Source organism: Tachypleus tridentatus, chromosome 9, assembly GCF_004210375.1.
Source record: "Tachypleus tridentatus isolate NWPU-2018 chromosome 9, ASM421037v1, whole genome shotgun sequence".
Lineage (NCBI taxonomy): Eukaryota > Metazoa > Arthropoda > Merostomata > Xiphosura > Limulidae > Tachypleus > Tachypleus tridentatus.
Window position 1 is genome coordinate 23,680,350 of NC_134833.1, and position 22,893 is coordinate 23,703,242.

The 22,893-nt window shown below is 35.3% G+C and overlaps 1 protein-coding gene and 1 long non-coding RNA gene across 2 annotated transcripts in view; one reads left to right on the plus strand and one right to left on the minus strand.

Annotated features, from left to right (window-relative positions):
• Positions 1-22,893, plus strand: part of LOC143224863 (glutamate-gated chloride channel-like) — a 373,200-nt gene that overhangs the window by 13,422 nt on the left and 336,885 nt on the right. The gene's annotated exons all lie outside the window — the stretch shown is intronic.
• LOC143227040 (uncharacterized) overlaps positions 4,755-22,893 on the minus strand; it is a 30,676-nt gene continuing 12,537 nt past the window's right edge. The window contains exons 2-3 of the long non-coding RNA XR_013014837.1: positions 22,045-22,104; positions 4,755-5,029 (exon numbers count right to left, since the gene is read on the minus strand). This is a non-coding gene — a long non-coding RNA (uncharacterized LOC143227040). The remainder of the gene's footprint in view (positions 5,030-22,044; positions 22,105-22,893) is intronic.

Consider the following 22,893-nt stretch of genomic DNA (forward strand, 5'->3'; position numbering starts at 1 on the left):
GCGGCCACCCAAGCATATAACTGCCCAAACCATTACAGAACCTCCTCCATAAACATCGCCTTGCACAATGTTACAGACAAAAAATCGCTCTCCTCGGCGTCTCCACACCTCACACGTCCATTATCACCAGACACAGTGAACCTGCTCTCGTCTGTCCACAGCACGGTGGACAATTGACGAAGTTCCTAGTCCAGGTGCTGACGAGCAAACACCATCCTGGCTGCATGGTATCGCGCTGTCAGAATAACGCCTCTTGCAGGCCGTCTGGCTCTAAAGCATCAATCATGCAGACGATTGCAAACTGTTTGGGTCAACGCACGGGTTCCAGTGGAATGCTGAAGGCCATTTCGCAGTGACCGAGCCGGAGCTAACCAGTCCCGCAGAGCGCTAGTCACGATGTAGCGGTCCTCTGTGGCTGTTGTGCAACGATGATAGTCTTGACCTGGTCTCCTGCCATAAGAGTTCGTCTCCTGGTAGCGTCGCCAAAGTCGATTGATGACACTTGGTGACACACCGACGAACTGTGCCACCCTCCTTTGGGTCAGGCCATCCTCCAGCGTCTGGATAGCCTTGGCCACCTCGTTCTCTGTCAGATGGCACCTGAGTGCTTGGGTACATAAGATGAAGGTACACACTGACAAAACGAGCCGCAACAGATCCATGTTGGTGTTTGTTTTGAGAATTAATGAGGAATGCATAGTTTCACGTAACAACCTTATATAGTGTACCTTGAGTTGTATTCTCACGTAACAACCTTATATAGGGTACCTTGAGTTGTATTCTCACGTAACAACCTTATATAGGGTACCTAAAGTTGTATTCTCACGTAACAACATTATATAGGGTACCTTGAGTTGTATTCTCACGTAACAACCTTACATAGGGTACCTTGAGTTGTATTCTCACGTAACAACCTTATATGTTGTACCTTGAGTTGTATTCTCACGTAACAGCCTTACATAGGATACCTTGAGTTGTATTCTCACGTGACAGCCTTATATAGGGTACCTTGAGTTGTATTCTCACGTGACAGCTTTATATAGGGTACCTTGAGTTGTATTCTCACGTAACAACCTTACGAAGCAATGAAAATAGAACTGAATAATAACAACAAAATATACAGTTTGTTCCAATATAACAACAACGAAACATACAGTTTGATCTCTATAACAACAACGAAATACTCAGTTTGTTCCCTATAATAACAAAGAAATACTCAGTTTGTTGCAATGTAACAAAGAAATACTCAGTTTGTTCCGTATAATAATAAAGAAATACTCAATTTGTTCCCTATAATAACAACGAAATACTCAGTTTGTTCCGTATAATAATAAAGAAATACTCAATTTGTTCCCTATAATAACAACGAAATACTCAGTTTGTTCCGTATAATAATAAAGAAATACTCAATTTGTTCCCTATAATAACAACGAAATACTCAGTTTGTTCCGTATAATAATAAAGAAATACTCAATTTGTTCCCTATAATAACAACGAAATACTCAGTTTGTTCCAATATAACAAAGAAATTCTCAGTTTGTTTCCTATAATAACAACATTGAGATACTCAGTTTGTTCCCTATAATAATAACAAAATACTCAGTTTGTTCCCACATAATAACAACGAAATACTCAGGTTGTTTCTACGGGGCCTGGCATGGCCTAGCGCGTTAAGGCGTGCGCTTCGTAATCTGAGGGTCGCGGGTTAGCGCCCGAGTCGCGCCAAACATGCTCGCCCTCCCAGCCGTGGGGGCGTTATAATGTTACGGTCAATCCCACTATTCGTTGGTAAAAGAGTAGCCCAAGAGTTGGCGGTGGATGGTGATGACTAGCTGCCATCCCTCTAGTCTTACACTGCTAAATTAGGGACGGCTAGCACAAATAGCCCTCGAGTAGCTTTGTGCGAAATTCCAACACAATATTTTTTTATGATAACAATGAAATATATAGATTGTTCTCAAATAATAGCAACAAAATATTCAGTTTGTTCCTAATAATAATGAAATTATTAGTTTGTTCCCAATAATAACGCCCCCTGCTAGTACAGCAGTATGTCTCCGGATTTACAACACTACAATCAGGGGTTCGATTCCCCTCGATGGGCTGAGCAGATAACCCGATGTGGCTTTGCTATAAGAAAACACACACCACCAATAATAATTAAATTATCAGTTTGTTCCCAATAATTATAATGAATTTATTAGTTTGTTCTCAATAATAAAATTATCAGTTTTTTCCCATTTAACGACAAAAATACTCAGGTTGCTTCTATGATAACAACGAAATATACAGAGTGTTTTCGTATAATAACAACGAAATTATCAGTTTGTTCCATGTAACAACAACAAAATATCATTTTGTTCCCCTATAAGAACAACAAAACACTCAGATTGTTCCCATATAACAACAACGATATACTCAGTTTGTTTTTATAATAACAGGGAAGGCAACTAGTCATCACTACCCACCGTCAACTCTTGGACTACTTTTTTACCAACAAATAGGGGGATTGACCGTCACTTGTAACGTCCCCACACCTGAAAGGGTGAGCATGTTTGGTGCGACGGGGATTCGAACCTGCGACCCTCAGATTAAGAGTTGAACGCCTTAACCCACCTGGCCATGTTGGGCCATTTATTTTGTGTGGTATTATTTTCAAAGTTTCGAAGTTTCCCGAACTCTCTGGTCAGAAATCAGAGACTTACAACTTTGATTTTCCGCATAGTTTCCACAATTATTGAACGAAAGAAAACTAACAAGTATATAAAGTAAAACCAACCTCTAAAAGAGCACTTAACGAAGTTTTGAAATATTATGCTTTTCTTTCTCCCGAATACTTCGAAGAGTCTAATGCAGTGACGTAAGTTAGCGCGAGGACAGCTTAGTGCCATTAAACTTCCGGTGATTCAATTTACGGAGATGAATTTCTAACGTTATACAGATTAAATTTGTAACCCATCTTAATGGACAACTTCATTTGTTTCTTGGCGCCAGAGGCTTAGTGACGTTAATGAGTGATGCCACTAATGCTTTTCGAAAGCTTTTTTACTCTCAACACAATGAGTAGATCTATGTAACTCATTACGAATGTTATCGAGTTTTCTCCTTGGAGTTTTGTTGAACTCAAACAGATGCGACTGGCAACAAATCCTGGATTATCTAACTCCATTTACTCTGCTGCTCGCGAAGGAAATCAAATTCGTACCACAAATCGCGAAATCAAGTTTCATCACAATTTGACAGAAACGTTACATTTGACAAAAGTTGCGGTTATTATCCGATAAACCCGTGGTGAACAGAGCACAGAGAGCCAGTTGTGTTGCTTTGTGATTAACTTCAAACAAACACATTGTTCGATAAACTTTTGTTACATGGAATTTATTAAATACAAAGCCGTATTATGTTGTTGTTTTTTTAAATTTTTATGTTTGTTTGTTTTGTTATTATGCACAAAGAGCTATCTGTGATGTTCACATCACGGGTGTCGAAACCCGGTTTGTAGCAGTTTGAGCCGCTGTGCCATTGGGGGCAACTTGTTGTTTACTTAGTCTTAATTTTCTGGACCTACAGAGTTAATTAATGTTTATTTTGTAAATTTTAAGACACTTTGTTTTCGAAATATGTAACGGACGTATATGCTACATAATTTGGATTTTGCTAGGTTAAAGTAAAATTAAATGTGTTTAAAAATGTTCAAAGTAAACCTAACGTTTTACAAATGGAAAAAAATTACGTTATTTTAAACTTGTGATCTGAAAACTGTGGCACGTGATATTAAATTTTCAACTTATGAGCTAGTTTTCGCTGGTCAGAAATTTAAATTTCGTGCGATTTACCACTGTGTAGTTTCCCTAAGTTTTAATCTAGAAAATTATTTAAAATATCCTGGTTATAACTTTTGAAATGCACAAGTTTAGAAGAAATAATTATTTGCCAACTGAATTATAAAAAAAACACATTTCAGAAGAGAAGTTATATTATTATTTTTAACACGAGAATTAATTTGTCTTTAGATTTGCTGAATTATATACTTTTCAAATAAGGACAAAGTTTTGATTATGTTTCGGTAGTTTTATTGTTGGTGAAATATATACATTGTTTTCGTTTTTGTCGTAATGTTTATAAAACATGGGTTATATTAGGAACAGCGTTTTTTAATAATGTTGTCATAAACATAAATAAACACAATCATAACCTCACAACTCAGCTTACTTTTTATTCAGATCTCGTCTCCTTGGCAACAAACTCTGCTGGAACTGTTCAAGTAAGCTTGGCACAAGTGTTTTTGATTGTTGAATACGTCCCTATGTTTTCCCGGAAACACTCTATATATAATCACTGGGTGAAATGATATGTTCTTTGAAACCGAACCTAATTTATATAATATTCTGGATTTTTGACACAGTCCCTGTGTCACGCGCAGAAAATTGTAACACAATTTTACTACTCGTCTGTCTAATTTGTTGTTTCACTTAACAACGTTCGGGATCGGCAAATTCTTTTATTCAAGCGAACCGCAAAATGGGTCTCCATGGACTCAGTTTGTTGATTATTATTCGTATTTTAATTTGGTGGCAGTGCCACCGTCCCTAAACGTAAATTAGTCTGTAGATGGGAGACAGCAAGTTAGTTCAGCCCACAAACTACACTAAGGAATGAACTGTCAGTCTAATAACGAACCCACTACTTAAAGAGCAGAATATATTTTGTGATGGCTTTCGAAACTCCTGCCGCCCCCAATAGCACAGCGGTATATCTGCGGACATACACCGCTAGAAATAGGGTTTCGATACCCGTGGTGGGCAAAGCACATATAACCCATTGTGGAGCTTTGTGCTTAGTTCCAAACAAGCGAACAAATCGAAACACGATCATCATTTTCGAATTCTAGAGCTTTATCACGGGTCCATCTGCACGTATGATTTGGGCTTAAATTTTGTTTAAACAAAAGATAACATTTCTTCAAGTCGATAAGTTGGAAATTAGGGTTCGCAAATGATGAACGTTTTTATGCAGCTTTGTGCGATATCTGAAACAAACAAACAAATTAAGCTTTTAAGGTAAGAAGTTAAACTGAAACAAACAAACAAATTAAGCTTTAGGGTAAGAAGTTAAACTGAAACAAACAAATTAAGCTTTTAAGGTAAGAAGTTAAACTGAAACAAACAAACAAATTAAGCTTTAGGGTAAGAAGTTAAACTAAAACAAACAAATTAAGCTTTTAAGGTAAGAAGTTAAACTGAAACAAACAAACAAATTAAGCTTTAGGGTAAGAAGTTGAACTGAAACAAACAAACAAATTAAGCTTTACGGTAAGAAGTTAAACAGTAACAAACAACAACAAAAACTGATCTCTTTTGGAACTGATTTTAAAAAGTGTATCAAGATTTATCAACGAAAAATTGAAAGCATTAACTGGCTATCTCAAATAACAACTGATGCATATTTAAAGAAATAGGCTTAGGTTTAACACATATTAGACATATCTAAGTTTTACAGCGTAAAATTATTTATTGATAAATATTTTGTAATTTTGATCTTCTTGCCTATATTTAAAATATATCTAGCACAAAAACAAGCAACTGGTATGTAGTTCTTCTAAAGGACAATAATGTTTGAAACTTCGTTTCTCATGAATTTGTCTTTCGTTATAATGTTTGTTAATTAAAATAAGTTTTTAGGATTTGTTTGTTTGTTTGTTTTGGAATTTCGCACAAAGCTACAAGTTCTTAGGAACGGCTTAGTTTTGATTAGTGTTGTCACATACGTAAATGATCAAAATAACTACACCACTTCTCAGACTAATTATTAATAAAAGTTCGTCTCCTTGGCAACAATCTTTGCTGAAACTGTTTTCGATTGTCGAAATGTTCGTTTTTTCCCTAAAAACCAACAACAAATATTTACTAACTCCATCGTTTGAAATGACGTGTTCAGTACAACTAAACCTAAGTTATTGTCGTTTGTTCAACATCCCGTATTCAAACCTTAAGGTTATTAAAACTGACAATACAATTTAGTAAACATCTTTATATTACCTGGTATTACTGGGTTCAGTCAGATCTAAACTATTATTTTGATAGGATATTGTAGAATGATGAATATTTTGCTCTTTGCAATTAAGTACGGAGTTAAATACGGAGTTCAATGGATTGTATCGAAACGATTTTGTAACCTCAACCAATCGTTACAGTTCATGCTCCATCTGACGACAGTGTGTCTTTATAATAGCCTTGTATCGTAGTTTCCATTGCAAAAGGATTTGTCGTAAGGCTGTCATGTATAAAGCACACCATTCCTCCATTTATACTTTCCATAATCTATCCTTTACAAAATGACAACCGTCGCGCCAAACATGCTCGCCCTTTCAGCCGTGGGGGCGTTATAATGTGACGGTCAATCCCACTATTCGTTGGTAAAAGAGTAGCCCAAGAGTTGGCGGTGGGTGATGATGACTAGCTGCCTTCCCTCTAGTGTTACACTGCTAAATTAGGGACGGCTAGCACAGATAGCCCTCGAGTAGCTTTGCGCGAAATTCAAAACAAACAAACAAAATGACAAACCTTGTGATAAGAAATAGATGCAAAAGCAAGTCATTTACCGATGATAAAAGCAAAGTCAAGATATTTAAACTTCAAAAAAGGATAAATAATGATCACGTGGTTTCTTGTACACCCTAAAGTATCTCGGATATAAACCGCCAGGTGTATACTAATGGGACTACAGAAAAATCTCAAAGGAGAAAAAACTGATGAATCACAAAAAAGTAAAACATTGACCAAAATATTTATTGAGGCGTAATCTCTTCCGTAACCTCCGGAGAAAAAAGTCGATTTTCCAAAAGCGTTCCGTTTGTCAAGTTTGTTTCTTTAAAGTGTGTAATGATATTAGCCACAAACTTCCAATTGGTATATATGATTATAAACCAGATAGATATCACCGAACAAAATTTATTTTAAATATAAAATTGATGGATTCACGTTAGAATGACAACACATCTGAACTAATTTCAAAGATAAATTTTCAGGTGAATATTTTACCCTTAATTCGAAAGTTACCTGCAGAATAATATTCAAGACAAAACGAAAGTTGTATATTAATCTGATGCTTTGTATCCTTACACGAAACGATATTAACCCTATGATAACGACTTATAACATGGTCATGACAAAACACAACTGACAAAGATTGGTTTGGTTTGAAATTCGTGTAAAGCTACACGAAGGCTATCTGAGCTAGCCGTCCCTAATTTAGCAGTGTAAGACTAGAGGGAAGGCAACTAGTCGTCACCACCCACCGCCAACTTTTGGGCCACTCTTTCACCAACGAATAGTGAAATTGACCGTCACCTTATAACGCCCATATAGCCGAAAGGGCGAGCATGTTTGGTGTGACAGGGATTCGAACCCGCTACCCTCAGATTACGAGTCGAGTGCCTTAAGTACCTGGCCATGCTGGGCCGTATTTGTTATACTACGCCTGTATCCAGGACTGTAAACACATACGTATTCGAAAATTTTCCAGATAATATCTGTATAACAATGAATTGCTGCTAACTTACGTTTTCAAATTAAAACAAATATTAATTTTATTTACAATATTTTTACGATAATAAAAATTATTATCTTGCAAATATCAAAACCAAATGTAATTATACTTTTTGAAACATCGAGGAAACATAAAACGAAAACACACATATGTAGTATGTAGTAACACCATGATATAATACAAATTATTTGTAATAAGATATAATAATGCAATTCTACTGGGAGTTAGTAAAACGCACAAAAACAACAGTGGATGAGAGACACTTCGAGAGATAAGGACCATATGGCACTTTCAAGTGTTGTTCTACAACAAATATTCCTAAGAATATAACTTGTATTGAAAGTTTTAAGCGTTCTCACACTGAAGGATCTAGATATAAAAAAAAACTGTCGTCACGTGGTACTTATGTTTAAGAAATATTTTCATAAAAAATTATAAAACGTTTGTGTGTGTTGCGGCAACTCAGAACAAATCCCGAAAGAAGTTGCCGTAGCAACCAAACTAAAAGCGATGAAACGTTGCCAACAGCAACATGGAGGACATAAGAGCTTGGACAGGATTATATACGATGAAAGCTGATATAATTCATATAAATGACATGCTTGTTTCCAAACTTAAAACGCGACATGTTCCAATCCATTCATGTTCTTCTTTCATATTCCAGTTGTATTGTTTGCATTAGGCTGTTGTTGGTACAGAAAACAAACAAACAGAAAAGATTTATGTTATCGGTTCTCTTCAGCAGGTTTTTGGACTTTATCTTAAATTAAAAATGAAAGGTATGTTTACCACGATCGCTAATATAAATAGTTCGGCCTAACTATTAAACCCGACAGAATGTTATTTGATGGTTTCATCACAGAAATGAGAGCGGTTACATTAAGGAGAGGCTGATTAATTAACGTAACAAAATGAAAAGATAGAATTAAAATCTTAATTAATTAGCTATGCTGAAACACCTCAATATGCGAAAAAGTAGTTTACTTCGCTTGGTATTTAAAATGAAAGGAAATATAGATGTGAATTAAAAAGTGACAGACATACAGAGTTAAAGTTAAAAATACCTTTAATTAAAAAGTATAAATTTTTAAAACGTGATACCTCCATATTTTTTTAAATAAATATATCACTATTTGGATGTTTGCTTCAATCAACAGAACCGACAATACTTAAAAACTAGCTCTAGTTATGATGTAATAATGTGTCTATTTACACTATGAAGTTAACTCTAGTCATGCAACAATACGTTTCTTTGTTTAAAGTATAAAGTTAGCCCTAATCATGATGCAACAATATGTTCATTTAATTACACTATAAGGTTAACTCTAGTCATGCAACAATGTGTTTCTTTGTTTACAGTATAAAGTTAGTCCTAATCATGATGCAACATTGTATTTCTTTGTTTACGGCATAAAGTTAGCCCTAGTTATGATGTAACAATGCTTATGTTTTTTTTTTCATATGTTAAATTCTATATCCTTTTCATTTAACTATTTTGAAAAACACACAAACTTGAGTGTGAATTAAAAACATAAGTGATGACAGTAATATATAACATTCAATAGAAATAAAACTTCAGAACACTCACGTTTCTTTTTAATCTGCTAGGACTGATAATTTCTGTAAAATTGAATTTATTTGAGAATAGCGATAATTTCTCAGTAACGCATAAAAATGATTAATCACATATCAAACTCTGTCGATACAAACATGCAGTGCGACTACAAAAACTAGAATGAGGCTTAATTTTTCATTTCTTCTGTTATGAAAATGTAGCGGGAAAATATTTTATTTGAATTTATAACTTAATTAGGTCTATACTGCCCAAGTAAAATATATTTTGGTAAGTCATACATGAATACGTTACTTAGAAATAGCATTATTTAAGTAAAAAATCATGGAAAATAATTCCACAGTTTATGGTAATTGCAATCTAATCTGAGGGGTGGTGGATTCAAATTCTCGTCGCACCAAATATACTCGTTTTTTTCAGCCGTGGGGGCGTTATAATGTGACGGCCAATTGCACTTTTTATTGGTAAATGAGTTGTTGGTGGGTGGTGATGACTAGCTGCCTTCTTTCTAGTCTTACACTGCAGATAGCTCTCGTGTAGCTTTGCGCGAAAAACAAACCTTTAACCTTACGCTGTATATTTCTGTAAGAGGCTAAGATCAAACTCTCGTATGGAAAATAAACAGCGATAAGAAAAATTGATCGTATGTATTATTTTACTCACATCACAAGTATTTACACAATTATAAGTCCCACATGGCCAGGACGCTAGGGCGCTCGACTTGCAATCTGAGAATTGTGGGTTCAAATCCCTGTCACACCAAACATGCTCGCCCTTTCAGCCATGGGGCCATTACAATGTGACGGTGATTCTAATTATTTGTTGATAAAAGAGTAGTCCAAGAGTTGGCGGTGAGTGGTGATGACTAGTTACCTTCCCTCTAGCCTTACACTGCTAAATTAGGGACGGCTAGAGCAGATAGCCCTCGTGTAGCTTTGCGCGAAATTCCAAACAAACAAATACACCATTATAACCTTGGAATCTAATTAATTCCACATGATGACTGATTAAAAGCACTAATTAAACCGTGTGCAACAAAAAAAAAAAGGTTCCAAATATGCTGGTTTGAAAACATAAGTTAAGCCACCATATTGAGAATTGTAAATACAGATACAGCATTAATAGAAACAAAACCAGATAGCTACAGAAACAAACAAATGCAATGGCAACTATGTATGAACTGCATGATTGTAAATAACGTAAAAAACTAACAATTTATTCACGACTATACAGATAATACCCTAGATAATTGTTTTGTTTGTTTGTTTTTTTGAATTTCGCATCACCACCCACCGCCAACTCTTGAGCTATTCTTTTACCAACGAATAGTGGGATTGACTGTCACATTATAACGCCCCCACGGCTGAAAGGGCGAGCATGTTTGGCGCGAAGGGAATGCGAAACCGCGACCCTCAGATAACGAGTCGCAAGTCTTAACACGCTTGGCCATGCCGGGCCATACCCTAGATAAACTAGCTGGTCTTAAAACAAAACACCATGTACTTATATTAGGCTTAACACTAAAAAAATATTTCTAAATCTAATTAAATTCTGGCTTACACTGCTATATATATAAATTATCTGAGGATTATATTTTCTAATGACCAATGTTAAGATATGTGACGTTTTTTAGTATCTCCCAATCAAATAATCCCGATTAATCGATTTTAAAGTAACTTAGAAATATGTAACTTTTTCTTCCAATTTTTATTTACAGACGACTTTGTTTTAATTTCATCTTAGATTTTCAGTGACTTTCTGGAAGTGTCAGAAATCTTGAATAAAGTAATTTAATAAATTATTATTAACATATTATTATTAATTATTATTTTAATAAATTATCAATAACATATTATTATTCATTATTATTTTAATAAATTATTATTAACGTATTATTAGTATTAAAATTTCATAAACTATACCATGAGTTCAGTTGGCGGAGTATTACGTTGTACACTGCTTTCTTTTAAAGTTGTAAAAATATTTTCCCTGTTTATTATTATTTCTTTAAATAATATTTTGCTGTAATTGTAGAAAGAAATTAAATATGTTGAAGTTTTATTAATTCTTTCAACTAGGCTCTTTTATTTCCCTTTATCTTCTATCGTCCATAACGCTAGCAGAAACTGTTTTATATCTAAACGAGAACAAAGATCGACCAAGAAATTTAAGGTAAACTTTAAAACCACTTGAAAAATAAGACGTTCGAAAATAATTACTTTCTCATACTCCTTCAATTTTCTTATTTGTGTTTAAATCCAACGAAAATAAGACAACTGGGTGAAGAAACGTCCTGAGAAACAAATCGTTCTAAACAAATGTATCACTCACGCCTATTGCACCCTTGCTTGCCCTAACGTGGTCTCTCTATCTCTCTTTATCATGTGCCATCTCTAACTATCTCTAATCTTCTGTGCTAATATCAAAGACGTTCTCTGCAAAATTATGTTACTATCTTGTTTCTTGGTTTTTTAAATGGTCTCCTACCATTTGGTTATCCAAAATAGCAATCTTGAAGAGTTCATTATCTTACAAACATCCCATGTAACACGTTATCAAGCGGGAGGGACATTAAATTAAAAATCTCAAATTGATCTAAATTTTTAATAAAATGATCATTAAAACAAATCGAATGTAATGGTGTTTGTAGAAGTTTCATTTGTTATTAAATGATATAAAACGAGTTTATTATACACAAAATCTGAAAAATAATATGTGATCATTATGACTAGATTTCTTCACGGAAGGTTGGGACCCTCGGCTATGCCTTTGAGCAAAGTTTTCTTATTTTTCCAAACAATAGTTATTGATCAAAGAATTGATCAAAACTAGCTAGGATAAACAAGGTTCGTTAATTCCAGTGTTGTTTCGAACAGTTTCTGTCACTAAAGGAATTCACATAAGTCGGTAAGAACTAATGTTCATCATGCATGTTGATTATCAGATATTCTAAACACTAGTTGAAATAAACTAGGAATGTTGGTGAGTTCCACATTATCGAATTATCAGCTGTTACAGTAATCTCTTTAAAGCTAATTAAAGTTAATACCCCTTTAATCAAAATTTGGGAGAGATATTTTGAAAGAGAGGCCTATTTTATGATAAACTTTAACGCCCCCTAGTAACAGATACAATGCTGAAACTAGACAGTAAATAACTGGAACTTAGTATGCAACATTGCATCCCCAGGTGGGTTAGCGGTAAGTTTACGGAGTTGCACATCAAGAATATGGAGTTTGGTTTCCCGCTGTGGACAAAGTTCAAATATTACATTGTATAGATTTGCACTACGAAAAGGACAACAATTGTAGTATTACGATAAATAATAATAATAACCACTAACATTTCACATGTTGATGAAAATGAGCGTCCTCAACCACACTTATAATTATGTGTTTTCTTACAGTAAAGTCATATCGGGCTATTTAATAAGTCCACCAAGAGGAATCGAACCCCTCATTTTAGGCGTTGTAAATCCGTAGACTTACCACTGTACTAGCGGGGAACAATTATCATTCTACTCACATGACAGAAAGGAGAGTTCTCCGCTGGGACAGCGGTAAGTCTACGGATTTACAATACCTAAAATCAGAGGTTTGATTCTCCTGAATGGACACAGAAGACAGCCCATAGAGCTTTGGTATAAGAAATACACATATAGAAAGGGACAATATTACGTGATCAGTTACGTGGACTAAACTGTTGTCGTTACCACCACAACAGATAACATAATTCGGCTTAGAGTAATAAAACTGGTATTCTAACTTTACATGAAACACAGAATCTTAGAGCAATCACTCATCTACTTTCTTTTGCCAATGTTGTGAATCGCCCTCTGCTGGATACAACAGATAACTCATAGTATCTTCGACCTAAACCGACTAATCTAACGCGCCAAAGATGCTCGCTCTTTCAGCCGTGGGAGCGTTATAATATTACAGTCAATCCCACTATTCGTTGGTAAAAGAGTAGTCCAAGAGTTGGCGGTGGGTGGTGATGACTAACTGCCTTCCCTATAGTCTTACACTGCTAAATTAGGAACGACTAGCGCAGATAGCCCATGAGTGGCTTTGCGCGAAATTAAAAAACAAACAAACAAACAAACAACTGACAAAACAACAATTTAATAATAAAAGTCTAACAGATGGCAGCACTTATATAAATGTAAGCGCGTATAAATTTATAACAAAAATCCTTGTCATGAAAAATATGCGTTTTTTCAACCTAATTCGTGGCATGTTCCACAAAATAGAAACAATTATCTTGCATATTTGCAGAGCATTGGTTTCAAGAGTTGACGGGGGCGACAGTTTTTTGTAATTCGGTATGCATAACGACTCTCTATAATAACAACAACAAAAAGCAATTTCTCTATCCTGGTAAAGTACGAGATACGTGTCCCTAGTAAAAATTACGTCTTATGGCCTCACTTAAGGAGGACTACGCTAGAATTAAGCCTTTGGAGTAATCTCAACAATTTGCTGGGTCCTGTTAGCAGGTAATATAACCAAAAGACGTGTAATACAATCCACTTGATATCTTAATAGTTTAATAACGAATTTTAAAAATGACGAGACATATTGTTTATTTTTTGAAATTAATTTATAATTTATATGCAAAAACGGCTCGTTTGGGCTGAGAAAACACTTTACATAGAAGAGCGAACAACGTTTCGACCTTCTTCGGTCATCGTCAGGTTCACAAAGAAAGAGGTAACTGACCGGAAGCTGACCACATGTTTGAAAGGGGTTGTGTAACTGTGTGTCGAAATGTAGAGGGAGGTATTAGATGTTTGAATATATAATATTATTTATTACATTTCGACACACAGTTACACAACCCCTTTCAAACATGTGGTCAGCTTCCGGTCAGTTACCTCTTTCTTTGTGAACCTGACGATGACCGAAGAAGGTCGAAACGTTGTTCGCTCTTCTATGTAAAGTGTTTTCTCAGCCCAAACGAGCCGTTTTTGCATATAAATTTCTCAACAAGTGGGTTTCTCGTCATCACTGATAATTTATAATTCATAAGAACGTATTTTAAGCGTTTTTATCATCGCAATAAGCGTATTAGCTTCTTATGCTTTCAAGAAACTTTTGTCTGTTTTTCTAATATGGTATTAAACTTAATTTGTAAATGTTAAATTTTTGGTTAAAATTTTGAAAGTGCTCACACAGAACTATAGAAGACCTAAATCAACATAGTCATCGATATACAAGAGAGAAAGGCATTTAATTAGAATCAGATACACTGTCCACTCTTAGGCTATTCTCGTCTAATCAAACGGTGAGATTTGCCCGTCAATTTTGTGGTGAGTCATAGACCAAGGCTCTATAACAACTAAGCCACTCCTGGTCCAAATATTAGATGAAAATATCACCTGTATTTGGCACTGTAATATATAACAGAATATATAGGCTTGGAATAGGTGTATATCCATCTTAACGTGATCTAATTGGATCATTTTGAAAGGTAAAACAACTTTAATAAGATTCATTATTTTATTCTATAGGCATACAAGCTAGTTCATAATTACTCGAACATATGCATTGCTTCCATAAGCTCGTCTTCCATGATTTCTATTCATATCATATTGAACTGCGAAAATGCGGCTTGACCGGTGAGTTCAGTGTACACTTCGGCCATTCCTGAATCCCGCTCTTTCATTTTTTTTTGATAGCTAAGAACATTTGTTTGTAAGAAACTAATTTATAATCCTGTTCAACTTTACCGAAAACGATGCCGGGAAAGCAGTGGTAGCTCTCGCCCGCTCAGAAATTGACTTAATTTAAGGGATTTCTTAATGTTAGTTTAAAAACCTCAACCTCCACAGAGTTTCGAAATGTAGTTTATAATGTCAACGAAATAACACAAAACGTATTTATGGTACACCACATATTACCAAGCAGTCAGCGCCATCAAACACTACAGTCATGAAATTATATAATAATGGGTCCCCGGATGGGAGAGGGGTAAGTCTCCAGACTTCTGACACTGAAATCCTGAGCTCAATTCCCCACAGAGGGCACCGCAGAGAGCTTACCGAAGCTTTGCTATAAAGTAAAATACATGCAATCGCGGCGATTCTTTTGTTATCTCACGTTTTTTTGTTTATACCGTTAGAAGAACGATGATTTTTACAAACGCTTGAAATTGCAAAAAAACATTTTAATTCGATAACTTTGCACGAACTTCTCCAAAAGGCTGAGAGAGCTAAAGAGCACATTTTCCGATTAATCTTGTTAATGTAGCTCAGTTATCCTTATGTGACGACTAAGATGAAACATTTCAAAGTTTCTGGACTCCAAACACATGTAGTACTTTAAACAAGATAATTAGAATGTCTAACGATAAAAAAACACATGAGAAATGGAAATAATTTCTAAAGAGCAGTATACAGGAGCGCCATTAAACAGGTTTAATCACTATTTATTACGCCTGGCATGGCCTAGCGCGTAAGGCGTGCGACTCGTAATCCGCGGGTTCGCGCCCGCGTCGCGCTAAACATGCTCGCCCTCCCAGCCGTGGGGGTATATAATGTTACGGTCAATCCCACTATTCGTTGGTAAAAGAGTAGCCCAAGAGTTGGCGGTGGGTGGTGATGACTAGCTGCCTTCCCCCTAGTCTTACACTGCTAAATTAGGGACGGCTAGCACAGATAGCCCTCGAGTAGCTTTGTGCGAAATTCCAAAACAAAACACTATTTATTTTAAGCCTAATTAGGATAAAAATATCTAGTTTTGTTACAATTAAAATTATTTGGGGCGTAATAATGATTTTACTGTTTAGATAAGTTTAGGGTATAAATATTTATGAGTGCTAGATAAACATCTAAGAGTTATCACTGAAAGATGTTGATTAGATCATGGCATCATTTTGAAGAGAATTCAATATCATCTTAAATTCTATTGGTTAAATAATGACACTGTAAGAGAGTTCAATATCATCTTGAATTCTATTGGTTGAATAATGACACTGTAAGAGAGTTCAATATCATCTTGAATTTTATTGGTTAAATAATGACATTGTAAAAGAGTTCAATAGCAACGCAATTGTGTCTGGTATGTAGATATAAAGAGTTGTATTTAGTAGTTATTAGAAAATGTCACTAACTAGTTGTCTAAGGTGAAAGTGCTCAAAGAAAACATTGCTATGGAATGTGGTCTAGCCACTCATGACTCTACATATAAACGCACAACATTCCTTAATTAATGAGCCAATAAGAAAGCGGTGTTATTATATACGTACAATCTTCCTCAAATAATAAGCAAAAAAACAAAAAAACAACATTATCTTGAACGTCCATATTATACACCCAATGAGAAATGTTTTTACTGAGTGCCTGATATCTTAAATGTATTTGTTAAGGTTTTGACGTGAATTTATTTTTTAATAGCACAAATCTATTGTACTTACTACCTATTATGTACGTAAGGTACTTTCCAATATCTGAAACCAGAAATAACCCTTTTTTCTTTCACAGATGACAAAAAAACACCCATAGAGATATTTTTATTAGGCTAGCGTTGTTTCTTCTCTGCGACGGAGTTCACTATGACAGTCGCGCTACACCCACTTCGCTACGAGCCACAAACAAACAAATATGAGAAATATACATGTTATCGGAAAGGAACGCGCACCTGTTTTTACGATCACCAAGTTCATTTGACTCTTTTCTTCTCTCTTGAAGAGATATCAAATAATTATCTGATTTTATGATGTGACGGTGGAATACTTGCGTGGTTTGAGATTATCAGAGATCACTGAAGCGTTGAAATAACTAATATAATTGAAATTTAAGAGTAATATCCGTTTATATAGCTGCATTAAAAGTCTTGGACTGTCTTTATGAAGCCTTGCTGGAACTCAGACGGATTTATTGCTTAGAGTTATTTTGATCAAAATGGTAGAGAAAGAAACAACCATTTGCTATTTAAAATTACTTACGATTAATTCCAATTCTTGCCATTGCAATAAATCATTAACCCGTATGTCAAATAGCACATGATAGCGCTTTACTTACATTAACGGCAAAACACATATTCGAGCAACTTTATGTCAGTTTAATAGGTCGTTATAAGTCTCTGTCAAACAAAGATGAATGAAATAGATGTGGATGTTTTGTATACCACTGAATGTGCAATAAAGATGTTTCATAATTCTATAACATACCTTTCGAAGTCCAACCATTTCTGATAAAGTGGTTTCAAAAACAACGAATGACGTTTTACTAAGAAATTGTCACCGTTAATATTTCTAATATAAAATACAAAAGAAAGTCAGGTAATAATAATTATACATCTCGTCGCAGGCCCCGGCATGGCCAGGTGGGTTAAAGCGTTCGACTCGTAATTTGAGGGTCGCGGGTTCGAATCCCAATTATACCAAACATGCTCGCCTTTTCAGCCGTGGAGGCGTTATAATGTGACGGTCAATCCCACTATTCTTTGATAAAAGAGTAGCCCAAGAGTTGGCGGTGGGTGGTGATTACTAGCTGCCTTCCCTCTAGTCTTACACTGCTAAATTAGGGACGGCTAGCGCAGATAGCCATCGAGTAGCTTTTCGCGAAATTTTAAAAAAACAAACAAATAAACAAGCTTCACGCGAAATTTAAAAACAAAACAAAAACAAACATATCTCGTGGCAAAAGTGAGCTTTTAATTTTGTTAGGCATGTTTAATGTTGCGAGGTACAGTAATATTTTTAATAAATATTCATCTCTCTTTCTTGTCGAGAATGTGAGCGAATTTTCTGGAAATCTAGGATCGATGGAAATAAATCAAATTACTGAAACTCAAATAAAAGTACCAATGACAGTGAAAGAAGTGGATATTTTCTCGGAAGGTATAAGATTAATTAGATTATTCTTGTGTTCGCTATGGTGAAAGGTGAAACTTGAGAAAGGCCATTTTATGTTTAATTTTTATCGACACGATAAATAAGGAAAACAGAAACATTTTGCTTACGTTTTTTTTTTTCTGCTGGAAATGAAATAGCAAAGACCATCGTATTTTGTATGCCTTAGTCAGTTATATATGTAACAATAATTTTGTTTGTATTTTAAATTAATTACAAAGCTGAACAATGGGCTGTCCGTACTCTGCCCATTAGGGTTATCGAAACCCGGTTTCTAGGGATGTGAGTCCCCTCACATCTCGCTCTGCCTCTGGGGTACCGGTAAGCAATACTAAGAACAGCTATATTTATGTTTTTTATTGTGAACGCATTTGTTGAAAAGAAATACTAAAAATATTTGTATACATATTTTTGACGTATTAATTACAGAGCATCTCGTTACCAAAGCCGTATTTATAAATAAATTACCAACCAGCTTATACTAAAGTCGTAGAACTGATATTTTAATTTTAAATATCGTTAATAAACTAAAACCAAGCACATTTTAAAAGTATCTTTGAAACGAAAATGTTTAGAATTACAACTTAGATGTATGTTTCACTACCTCTAGTATCTTCCAAGTCAACGTATTTCGTGAGAACTAAGATGTATATATCCCTTTAGAGCTCCCATGTCTACCAAGTCAGTGTATCTAATGGGAACTCAGATATATCTCTAATGAACTACTATGTCTACCAAGTCAGTGTATCTAATGGGAACTCAGATATATCTCTAATGAACTACTATGTCTACCAAGTAAGTGTATTTAATGGGAACTCAGATATATCTCTAATGAACTACTATGTCTACCAAGTCAGTGTACCTAATGGGAACTCGGATATATCTCTAATGAACTACTATGTCTACCAAGTCAGTGTATCTAATGGGAACTCAGATATATCTCTAATGAACTACTATGTCTACCAAGTCAGTGTACCTAATGGGAACTCAGATACGTCTCTAATAAACTACTATGTCTACCAAGTCAGTGTACCTAATGGGAACTCAGATATATCTCTAATGAACTACTATGTCTACCAAGTCAGTGTATTTAATGGGAACTCAGATATATCTCTAATGAACTACTATGTCTACCAAGTCAGTGTACCTAATGGGAACTCGGATATATCTCTAATGAACTACTATGTCTACCAAGTCAGTGTACCTAATGGGAACTCAGATATATCTCTAATGAACTACTATGTCTACCAAGTCAGTGTACCTAATGGGAACTCGGATATATCTCTAATGAACTACTATGTCTACCAAGTCAGTGTATCTAATGGGAACTCAGATATATCTCTAATGAACTACTATGTCTACCAAGTCAGTGTACCTAATGGGAACTCGGATATATCTCTAATGAACTACTATGTCTACCAAGTCAGTGTACCTAATGGGAACTCAGATATATCTCTAATGAACTACTATGTCTACCAAGTCAGTGTACCTAATGGGAACTCGGATATATCTCTAATGAACTACTATGTCTACCAAGTCAGTGTACCTAATGGGAACTCAGATATGTCTCTAATGAACTACTATGTCTACCAAGTAAGTGTATCTAATGGGAACTCGGATATATTTCTAATGAACTACTATGTCTACCAAGTCAGTGTATTTAATGGGAACTCAGATATATCTCTAATGAACTACTATGTCTACCAAGTCAGTGTACTTAATGGGAATTAGGATATATCTCTAATGAACTACTATGTCTACCAAGTCAGTGTACCTAATGGGAACTCGGATATATCTCTAATGAACTACTATGTCTACCAAGTCAGTGTACCTAATGGGAACTCGGATATATCTCTAATGAACTACTATGTCTACCAAGTCAGTGTATTTAATGGGAACTCGGATATATCTCTAATGAACTACTATGTCTACCAAGTCAGTGTACCTAATGGGAACTCGGATATATCTCTAATGAACTACTATGTCTACCAAGTCAGTGTACCTAATGGGAACTCAGATATATCTCTAATGAACTACTATGTCTACCAAGTCAGTGTACCTAATGGGAACTCGGATATATCTCTAATGAACTACTATGTCTACCAAGTCAGTGTACCTAATGGGAACTCGGATATATCTCTAATAAACTACTATGTCTACCAAGTCAGTGTACCTAATGGAAACTCGGATATATCTCTAATGAACTACTATGTCTACCAAGTCAGTGTATTTAATGGGAACTCGGATATATCTCTAATGAACTACTATGTCTACCAAGTCAGTGTATTTAATGGGAACTCGGATATATCTCTAATGAACTACTATGTCTACCAAGTCAGTGTACCTAATGGGAACTCGGATATATCTCTAATGAACTACTATGTCTACCAAGTCATTGTATTTAATGGGAACTCGGATATATCTCTAATGAACTACTATGTCTACCAAGTCAGTGTATTTAATGGGAACTCGGATATATCTCTAATGAACTACTATGTCTACCAAGTCAGTGTATTTAATGGGAACTCAGATATATCTCTAATGAACTACTATGTCTACCAAGTCAGTGTACCTAATGGGAACTCGGATATATCTCTAATGAACTACTATGTCTACCAAGTCAGTGTACCTAATGGGAACTCGGATATATCTCTAATGAACTACTATGTCTACCAAGTCAGTGTATCTAATGGGAACTCAGATATATCTCTAATGAACTACTATGTCTACCAAGTCAGTGTATCTAATGGAAACTCGGATATATCTCTAATGAACTACTATGTCTACCAAGTCAGTGTACCTAATGGGAACTCGGATATATCTCTAATGAACTACTATGTCTACCAAGTCAGTGTACCTAATGGGAACTCAGATATATCTCTAATGAACTACTATGTCTACCAAGTAAGTGTATCTAATGGAAACTCGGATATATCTCTAATGAACTACTATGTCTACCAAGTCAGTGTACCTAATGGGAACTCGGATATATCTCTAATGAACTACTATGTCTACCAAGTCAGTGTACCTAATGGGAACTCAGATATATCTCTAATGAACTACTATGTCTACCAAGTCAGTGTATTTAATGGGAACTCAGATATATCTCTAATGAACTACTATGTCTACCAAGTAAGTGTATCTAATGGGAACTCGGATATATCTCTAATAAACTACTATGTCTACCAAGTCAGTGTATTTAATGGGAACTCAGATATATCTCTCATGAACTACTATGTCTACCAAGTAAGTGTACCTAATGGGAACTCGGATATATCTCTAATGAACTACTATGTCTACCAAGTCAGTGTACCTAATGGGAACTCGGATATATCTCTAATGAACTACTATGTCTACCAAGTAAGTGTATGTAATGGGAACTCGGATATATCTCTAATGAACTACTATGTCTACCAAGTCAGTGTACCTAATGGGAACTCGGATATATCTCTAATAAACTACTATGTCTACCAAGTCAGTGTACCTAATGGAAACTCGGATATATCTCTAATGAACTACTATGTCTACCAAGTCAGTGTACCTAATGGGAACTCGGATATATCTCTAATGAACTACTATGTCTACCAAGTAAGTGTATCTAATGGGAACTCGGATATATCTCTAATAAACTACTATGTCTACCAAGTCAGTGTATCTAATGGGAACTCAGATATATCTCTCATGAACTCTTATGTGTTTCAAGTGAATATATTGAGCGGGAACTCAGATGTAACCCTAACGAATTCCTACGTCTATCAAGTGACAATAATGCGAGACATTGATATTACATCCTAAAACTGAAGGCGGGTGGTGGAAGAAAGGAGATGGAATATCGATAGCTCGCTTACGTCACAGTTGAAAGAACTTCGATTGTCAATGGCTTCTTTTCTCGAGTGACTGCGTTTTGCTGAGCAGAGGCAGGAATGGAAAAGATATTTCTTTTAGGACCGGCAAAGACTGAAAATTGTATGTAGGGAATTGACTTCCATCTCTTAAGAAAAATTACTTGCAACAAGGTTTCTTCACGATCCTTCAAAATAAAGACACTAACTTTAAAAAATGCCTACCTTGCTAATCCAGCAGCTGGCGCTCCGGTCTTGAGAAGAAAAGAAATTCTGTGTAAGAAACTTAAAAAAAAACCCATAAGAAACGAAACTCTATGTAACAAAGTTAAGAACAAACAAAAGAAAATAAATTCTGCGTACGAAACATAAAAAAATTTACTCTGTAACAAAGTTTAAAAACAAACACAAAACCTTGCTGAGTCACCCTCGTCTAGTTATTTCAAAGAACGATTTTTAGCTAAGTCATTGGTTTCTTTGTCCCAACTTATAAAAAAATCTTAAGATGAAACGATTTTATAGTTCCTCGGAAAAAGTAGTTATTTCTGTAAAATTTAATGAATAATAATTTTGTTTGTAACAGCGGGTTGATTGTTAAAAAAAGTCCTACATGTCTTATTGATAATTACTGTTGATTGCTCGGACTGTTTAACTAATTGATTTAGTTGTGGTAAAATAGATAAGCAAAGAACCGATATGTATAGAAAATTGTTCACAATATAACTTAATTTATACTAGTTTTATAACTGTATTAATTAATATCTGAAATATTTTTTATTCGTTATGATATTATTTTACTTCATTAAAATAAAGTGTGTTACAATCTAACGTTTTCGGTCAGCCATGGCCAGGTGGTGAAGGTGCTCGACTTTAATCCGAGTGTCGCGGGTTCGAATCCTCGTCACACCAAATATGCTCGCCCTTCTAGCCGTGGGGGCGTTATAATGTGACGGGCAATCCTACTATTCGTTGGTCAAAGAGTAGCCTAAGAGTTCACAATGGGTGGTGATGACTAGTTCTAGTCTTATACTGAAAAATTAGGGACGGCTAGCGCAGATAGCCCTCGTGTATCTT